The sequence below is a fragment of the Vigna unguiculata genome, chromosome 1, assembly GCF_004118075.2.
Source record: "Vigna unguiculata cultivar IT97K-499-35 chromosome 1, ASM411807v1, whole genome shotgun sequence".
Taxonomy (NCBI): Eukaryota; Viridiplantae; Streptophyta; class Magnoliopsida; order Fabales; family Fabaceae; genus Vigna; species Vigna unguiculata.
The window spans coordinates 17,493,839-17,503,014 of record NC_040279.1 but is presented as its reverse complement, the minus strand read 5'-3'; the positions used below and the strand labels follow the sequence as shown (position 1 = coordinate 17,503,014).

The window sequence follows — 9,176 nt, the reverse complement described above, 5'->3', positions numbered from 1 at the left end:
GCGGAGGATGGGGGGTAAGGTTAGGGATGCTTTGAGCTTGAGGAATATTTGTTCACAATCTTCAGTCCACGTGAACCGGGCGGATTTCTTTAGGAGCTGAATTATGGGTTGAGTTTGCTCTGCTAGTTTTGGTAGGAAACGAGATATAGCTGTGAGGCGGCCAATTAGTCGCTGTACTTCTTTGATGGTGGTTGGGCTACGCATCTCGATGATAGCCTTGCATTTTTCGGGGTTGACCTCTATGCCGCGCTGAGTTAACATGAAACCGAGGAATTTTCCCCGGTCCACGCCGATTACGCATTTCTCAGGGTTCAGGCGGAGGTTGTACTGGCGCAATGCGGAGAAAACCGCCTCCAAATCTATAGCGTGTTGATGATGGCTTGGAGATTTGACGACCATGTCATCGACGTAGACTTCGACACAGTGACCTGTGAGGTGGCTGAAGACTTTGTCCATTAGCCGCTGGTAGGTTGCCCCAGCGTTTTTAGGCCGAAGGGCATGACTCTATAGAAGTAGTTGGCATCGTCTGTGATGAAGGCGGTCTTGTGCATGTCTGTTGTGGCCATGGGTATTTGGTTATAACCTGAGTATGCGTCCAGAAAGCTAAGTACTTTATTTCCTGCCGCGCCGTCTACAAGGCGGTCGATGTTGGGTAGGGGGTAGGCGTCGCGAGGGCATGCCTTGTTTAGATCTGTGTAGTCCACGCACATCCGCCATTTACCATTGGCTTTCTTCACCAAGACAACGTTAGAGAGCTAGGTGGTGTAATGCGCTTCATCTATGAATCCTGCGCTCAGCAACTTGTCGGCTTCTATTTTGGCTGCCTGTCTGCGTTCTTCACCAAGTTTGCATTTTTTCTGAGATACGTAGCGGGCTTCTTTATATACCGAGAGCTTGTGGGATGCGACGTTGGGGTCTACCCTTGCGAGGTCGGCGGCTGACCAAGCGAAGAGATCCGTGTTGTTTATAAGGATGGGTGTAATTGTGGCACGCTCATCAAGACTTAAACCAGTGCCCAAGTTGATGGAATGGCCGTTGGGGAGTCCCAGGGGGGTTGTGTCCTCGACTGGTTCGAGGCGGGCATCTCGGCCTATTCTGGGATCAAGGTCTTCGCCGGATAAGGCTATGCGTGAATTAGGTGGTCGCTCGATGTGGTTTGTCTGTTGGATTGGGAGTTGGGGCCTTAAGCTTGCCATGTAGCATTCGCGTGCCAAACGTTGGTCGCAGTGGATGGTTAGGATATCACCGGATGGTGCTGGGAACTTCATGGCCAAATGCGGGGTGGAGACGACTGCTCCGAGGGTGTTGAGGGAAGGACGGCCCAAGAGTATGTTGTAGGATGTGGGTGCGTCGACTATTAGGAAGCGGATTGGGATTGTTTTTGTTTGGGTTCCTTCCCGAAAGACGGTATGGAGGTCTATGTAGCCCCGGGTAGAGACTTGTTCGCCAGAAAAGCCGTATATGGGCTCGTCATATGGGATCATAGCGGTGTCAGGCAGTTGCAATTTTTGGTAAGTGGCCCAGTAGAGGATATCAACTGAGCTGCCTTGATCTACCAGTACTTTTTTAACGGCATAGTTTTCGATTTCAACTGTGATAACCATGGGGTCGTCTTGTTGGTGGTCGAGGCCGTGAAAGTCATCATCAGTGAAAACGATAGGGGGCATACGTCGTCTGTGGTGGGTTTGGGTGATGTGGTTGATAGATTGTATGTGGCGGAGGTGTTTCTTTCTGGCAGATGAGGTGGAGCCTCCGCTTGCGAAGCCACCAGAGATGGTGTTAATAGTACCTCGCAAGGGGGGTCGGCAGGGGTGATGTTGGTGTGGGCGGGTTGTGAGTGTTGGTCATTGGGTTGGGCGGGTTGGTTATTGTGGTTGGCACCGCTTGGTTGTCGTCTGTGGTTGTGTCGTGGGGGGTGGTGGGTTCGAGAGGAGGTGTGGTCATCTCTGCGGATGAAGCGGCGAAAGTGGCCGACGCGTACCAGTTCTTCGATCTTATCCTGTAGCGCTTTGCACTCTTCTGTAGTATGACCGTGATTGCGGTGGTATCGACAGTACTTGGTCATGTCAGCGTTAGGAGGGATGGTTGTTTTGCGTGGTGGGGGGAGGAGGTCAGCTTGGAGGGCTTCGTCAAGGATGCGGGAGCGGGCTACTGTGAGTGGGGCGTATCTGGTAAAACGTGGTTGGAGGGGTTCACGTGGACGGGTATCGGGGCGCGGGTGAGGCTGTGGGGTGGGGTTGGGTACGGGGTTGGGATTGGGGGTGGCGGTGTTGGCGGCATAGTCGTTGCAGAATTTAGTGTGAAGGGTTTGCATTTCTTCCATGCGAACGTAGTCAGCGGCACGCAGCTTGAGTTCGTGCATGGAGGTGGGTGGGTGAAGGTAGACGTTGTTAGCGAAGGGTCCGGGTTGCAGGGTGAGGGTCATGCATTGGAGTATCATTTCCTGGTTAAGGTGTGGTGTGCGAAGGGCTGCTTTACTGAAGCGGTCGATGAATGTTCTGAGAGGTTCATTGGGCTCCTGTCTGATGCCTAGTAAGGACATGGTGGTGGTTTGGTGAGGGCGGCTGCCGGCGAAATGTGTGGAGAACATGTGGGAAAGGGTGTCGAAATTATCAATGGAGTAGGGTGGGAGGGTGGTGAACCACTCTAGGGCGGGGCCTTTGAGTGTTGTGGGGAAAGCTTTGCAGAAGACTGCGTCCTGGGACGTATACAGAGCAACGTGTGTGATGTAAACTTTCAGGTGTTCATCGGGGTCGGTTTCGCCAGTGTAGCGATCGAGGTTGAATGGTTCCCACTGGGTTGGGAGAGGGGTGTTAGCGATAAAGTCTGTGAATGGGTGGCGGTGTCTGGGCTGATGGGGGGGAGAATGTGGGGTGGGAGTGGGTGGTTGATCATGGTAGGGAAGGTGGAGGTGATGTTATGAGGGGGGATGTGGGTTGTGGGAGGATATGGGGGGTGGTAGGGTGGGACGTACGCGGTGTGAAGCGTAGTGGGTATGTTGTGGGGAACGTGGGTTGTTGAGGGTGCGGTAGGTCCTGGGTGACCTGGTGGGAAGTGTTGGGGGTGTGTGGTAGTGAGAGGGGTTTGTTGGGTGGTGGTGAAGGTGTGGGGGTGGGGTTGTATTCACTTTCTTCCTTTGTAGGTTGGAAAGCCGGAGACTTCACAGCTTCAGAGGTCTCTTTGGCTTTTCCTTTCAGGTCGGCATCTGCCTCGATCTTCCTCCTGAGGCGGGAGTTCTCTTGTTTGAGCGCTTCTATCTCTTCTGCGTTGCGTTTCTTCAAGTTTGCAAGTTCCTGTTGCATCTTCATCTGGCCGTCTAGGATGGCGGCCAAATCAGGGGTGACGCCAGAAGGTCCAGAGGGACCAGCGTCAACTTGCTTGCTAGCTCCAGCTTTGCTGCGGGTAGAAACCATCTTCAGAGAAAAGCGGGTACTAAGGGTGTTCGTCTCGTGCCCCACGGTGGGCGCCAATTGTTCCTGCAGAGGGACAAATAAGATAAGTTAGGCACGAGTGTCACCTTACCATGTAGTCCGCTATCTCCTTAGTTGGCCTCTTCCCATTCAATACATGTCGGCTTGAACCCAAGAGGGTTACCTGCAGAAGAATCTCCGAAGCTCAAGTAAGTCAAAGCTCTCAAAGAGTCAAATCAGCAATTAATGAATGCGTACCTTTAAATGATGGGGTCCACGTGTATTTATAGAACATTAATGACGTTTGACCATTGCATGGGCTGGGTTTTGACCTGGGCCCTAACTTGGGCCATGAGTGGGCCTGGGCCCCAAAACTGGCCCTGGGGACCTATTGAAGGAGGAGCATCGATGTTAGCTAACTTTCTAGGTAAGTAGTCGGCCTTGACCAGCCACTTGCCTAGATGTCTTGTGCTGGTGGTGTCCGGGCACTAGATGCTAGGCGGTTTTGATGTGTATATTTGTTTACTTGGTTGAGTTTGGCTAGGTACGGTACAGAATTGAATAGGGAAGAAAATCAGGGTTTGGTTTTGAGAAGTGAAAAGAAAAAAAAAAAAAAAACTGTGTTAAATTTCAGACATACCAACTTTGAGCGAAGCTGGCGTGTGCTTCACTCTCGCCATGGAACCCAACAACGAACGAATTATGAAGAAATCGAAACTTTTCTCAGTTTTTGGTTTCACCTTTTGCATCTTTTGAAATTCCAAAATGTAGCATTTTGCCTCTACTTTCTTGATTTCCCAACCTACCCCTGCTTCAATATTACCGTTATCTCACTAACTAGCACATTAAATTATTATTTTTCTAACTTTCTAATTTAATTTTGGCAGATTACTGACTTGGATAAGGTAAGAATTAAAAATTACAACTATAACATTAATAAATTCTCGTTTATTTAAATAAAATAATTATCTCATTATTTCATATTCAAATAATTTTATTTGAATTTAATATTTTTTAAATTAAAATAATTACCTATAATAATTTTTACAAGTGATTTTTAAAGTAATTAGACTAGTTATACCTTCTTTTAATATTATTTTGTATATATTTTTATTTTTTTCCTTTTAATGATTAAATAACTTGTATTGTCTCTTAAATTATTATTATGTTAATCTAGGAATGAAAGGTAAAATAAAAAAGAAGACCAAAATCAAAATATTAAAATAACAAGTTAATTAAGTGATTGATGTACTGTTAGAAATTAATAACTTTTTAGTTATGTGATAAACAAACAGTAGAAGATAGTGTTAAAAAAAAATTATTTCTTTCTGTTGATGTTTTTAAAATAAAAAAACCAATAAGTTAGAATCATCTTTACTTAGGAAAACAAAAGTATAATCATCTCAAATAACATGTGCAACTTGTTACTACCGTATGCTTACAAAATGAATGTATATTCATAGATCTGTATGAGATTCATTTCTCATCCTTTTTAATATAAATGTACATTGACAAATTATAATTATAATTGTTCAGCTTTAAAATTACCTTTTTATCAAATATGTAATTTTAGTTTGTATAAAAAATTATTATATATTTCTTTCTTCAATTTTATAAAACAAGTCATTTTAATTCATGATTAATATGTCATTTAATCGTTAACAAAGACTATTACCCTATAATTTCGATATAATGATGTAATTGTTATCGATAACGTAGCAAATAATCTCATGGTGAAAATAGGAGAAAAAATTGAATATTATTTTTCCAAAATTAGCGCAAGATCTTTGTAACACTGAAATGCATTAGTTATGGTTGTATTATATAAAGAAAATAAAAACTTTAGAATGAAGCTTCACACATATAGACATGAGAAAAAATTTCTAATTGCTTTAATTATAAAATATGAGTTTGAAAAGGATAATAATTTTACATGTGTAATGTATAATACTTACAAATGAAATTTGTAATGTGTAATGTAAGGCTCAATATTTTTCTGCTCTTATATTTAAGGGCTGTCCCAAATCTAATTGGACCTAAGGACTGGCCCATAGGGTGTCAAAGGCCCCTAAGACAGCCAAACTCCTCTCACTTCCATCATTCTTGCGAAAATAGTATTCTCACTCCTCTCTTTTTTCCCATATAGAGCTCTGCTAAGGTTTAGCCCACAACCCTCTTCAAGTTAGTTCAAACCAGATTTTTTTCACTCCACGTAAGTCTCTTCCAACTCATGCTCTTTCTCCATTCAGTTCCTTCTTTGTGGTTCCAACTAAGGCTTGTCTTAGTGAGCTCGTTTTGAACTGGTTCCACTGCTTTTCAGCTATCGAAGTTGCTCCTTGACCTACTGTTCTTCACGGTTCGGGTGTCGAAGCTCTTAGCTAACACTTTCCATGTAAGGGAAGTTAGGGTTTTTGCTAAATCTTTGGTTTCCATGATTGCTTTGATAATATTTCATGATTTGATGGATTGTATGCTGCTCTGAGCTTATAAAATGTCGTATGGCGTTGTTTGGGTTGTGTTGACTGGACTGTTGCACGAGAGAACAATAGTGAGCACTGGTTTTCTCACCCAAGCGAGCATGCCTTGCTTAGGCGAGATTAATAGAGGCTCGCCTAGGCTATTTTTGGAAAGTCGTCGCTCAAGCAACCAACTATGTTTTGAGCAAGCGAACGTCTCGCTCGGGCGAGTGGAGTCTCGCCTAAGTGGGAATGCGCGTAAGTCTACTGTTCCTGAAGTCGAGCTCTCGCCTAGGTGAAAGGAGCTCGCCCGAGCGAGAATCCCTCTCGCTTGAGCGACACCTCTTAGCCTGAGCGAGAGTTGGACGAGATGATGCATGGGTATTGTTTCTATCTTTTTTTGGGTGTTTAATACGTGTTTGGTTGGATTGCTATGTTAAAGTATGAAATGAATGAATATGCATGATTAAGAGGATGTATAAGTTGTGGAGGGTGGACTTGGATGATTCTTGGCATAACATGAACATGAAGTGGTTTGTTATCAAAGTGGCATGGTTATGGCATGATAGAGGATTTGGGGTGTTTATTGGAAATTTGATTTGTATGTGGTTAGGACGTAATTCCTTGAAATCTCTAGGTGGGATTTCAAGGTGGTGCCTCAGTTGGTCGAGACGTAATTCCATGACCCATGTCAGTGCGAGTTCATGGTGGTGCCCCATCTATATAATTTAGTAAGGATTCAAGGTAAGGTTACATCCTGACGCTCTAAGGGATCACTTAGTCTCATATAGAGCAGACTGATTCTTGTTGTGATAGTAGCAGGAGGCCTAAAACTCATTAAGGGCTAACCTTGTGTGTGGGGAATTGAAACATTGTAACACTTAGCTAGGAGGTGAGCAACTCGGGGGTGAGCAGGGAAATCCACCACAAGTGCAAGCATCCGCTGAATCTGACTAAATTATATGTATCTTGGATGAGTCGAGTCTGAGTCTTAGTGTATTGTTTGCAAGTCATGACATGATTGGTTGACATATATTCATTGGTCTGTGAAATAGCTTGTATCCATATGATAAATTATTTTATACTCTAGCTTACCCTTTTGTTTGTTTGGTGGCCTTATATGTGGTTCTTCTCCTTTTGCGATGATCATCAATTTATTGATGTGAGCATATGCGAGAGGTACTCGTAGTCAACAAGGGAACGATAACTCTACAGCTTAGCCCGCCTGGGCTGGATCCCGCTTAGTGGGTTTTCTCTTAGGGTTATGGCCCATGTATTAACTTGTTTTAAATCTTAATTGTGTTACTGTTGGATTATGTACCCTGGGTGTACTGGCATTGTGGTGTGCCTCAAGATTTTTCTTTATGAATTTTTGGATATTTTTAAGGAGTTAGTTTATACTCTGAACCTTTGCTCATAATATTATTTTGTGTGACGTGTCATTTAAGTAAGTCTATTTATTAAATGTGACGTTACATGTAATCTATATCTATAATCTATAATATATTATATATTCTATAATAATATATACAAAAATTATTTATTAAATTATTGAAATTAATTTCATTTTTTTTCAATAAAGTTAATATGTTTAACTTTTTTATATTTTTAATCATTATCATGAGTTTGAAAATCAGACTTATCTTCACCACTAACTACTTATACTCTATTCTTATTTCCACTTATATCTACATTATTTTTATCTTGTTCATTCAAAGAGCACCAACTTGTATTTTCTCATTTATTTTTCTTATCTATTTTTATAAATTTATTCTTTGCACCTCTCTGTGATGCAATTAAAGCCTCAATTTTTCTCTTCCTCTGGACTTTTTAATAGTCTGATTGAAATTTTCTAGTTGACATATGTATATATTTATATATTAAATAAAAAATTATAATATATAAAACACTACTAAAAATAAGTATATAAAAGGAATGAGTTAAAATAATAAAATTTGGTTCTAATTGTTAAGAAAGTAAATTCCATCGTAGACTTGTGGTATCTTGAAGTCTCAAGTATCTTTCTCAAGTCTCAACTTTTTCATAGACTTGTAAAGTTTATTTTGAGATTAATCATTAATAAAAACAATTAAAACAATTATTGTTCTTCTCAGTTAGAATCCTAAACCCTAAACAAAACTACACAAAAGAAACACATTTCTAATCGTAATAGAAATTCAATAAATAAAATAAAAATAACATCAGCACAAATAGAAAGAAAAACTATATTCACGAGAAATGAGAATAAAAAGATTGGTATACACAGACAGTATGAGATTTAGGGAATCTGTCAAAACCCTCAAAAGAAAAACTATAGAGTAAAAGAAATAAAGGAGAGACAAGGATAATCAATAGATGAGAAGTCACACAAACATAAAAGAATAAAATAAAATCATAATTGAAGTCACAAAGAGATAAAAAAAATAGAAAATAAAATAAAAAATGAAATCACATAGAGATAAAAAAAAGGATGGTTTAATTAGTCATATGGTTCCCAATTTCGTTCGGATATCATAGTTTGGTACTCGCTTTTAAGAAGGTATCAATTAAGTCCTAACATTTGAAAATATGCCTCAATTACGTCCCTCTCGGACAAACATTATTAACATCGTTAATGATATTGATATTTAAAATGCCTTATAAAATTAAGTATTAATATTTATATTAAAATTTAGTGGTAAAAGTCATGAATAAAGTTAACCGCGTTAATAATTTTTTTCTGAAGGAAACTTACTTTAGACACTTTTTCATAAGTTGGGATTCACACTTTTAATAGTCGATACCAAACTGACACATATGAATGAAAGTAGATATCATTAGACTAATTAAACCAAAAATGAAAAATAGTAACAAAACTGAAATCACTTAGAAACAAAAAGAAAAGAGAATTAAATTAAAATTAAAGTCGCATAAAGACAAAAGAATAAAATAGATCAAAATTGAAATAACGAAAAGAAATAAGAAAACAATAATATCAAAATTCATTATAAGTAGATAAAAATAACTAATTTTTTTTTTAAAAATAGAATTATAATTTAAAAATTTTAACTCAATAAATATAAATTTTAATACCAATAAAAATTAATAGTAATAGTAATAAAAATTAACCTACTGGTAATAATTTAATTAAATTGTTACTGTTATATGAAATATTTAATTACAATAGGACATACTATTAAATACTTCTTCACAAATAAGTATTTTGTAAATTTTTATAAAATAGATTATAAAACAAAATTGTGGTTGCTGGGATTCGAGCCCAGGTCTCCACGGCCACAACGTGGAATTCTCACCACTAAACTACAACCAC

General features: G+C 40.0%; 1 non-coding gene across 1 annotated transcript; it reads right to left on the bottom strand.

Moving 5' to 3' along the window:
* Positions 1-9,104: 9,104 nt before the first annotated feature.
* Positions 9,105-9,176, bottom strand: TRNAH-GUG. Its single transcript has one exon. It is a non-coding gene; the product is annotated as a tRNA-His (tRNA).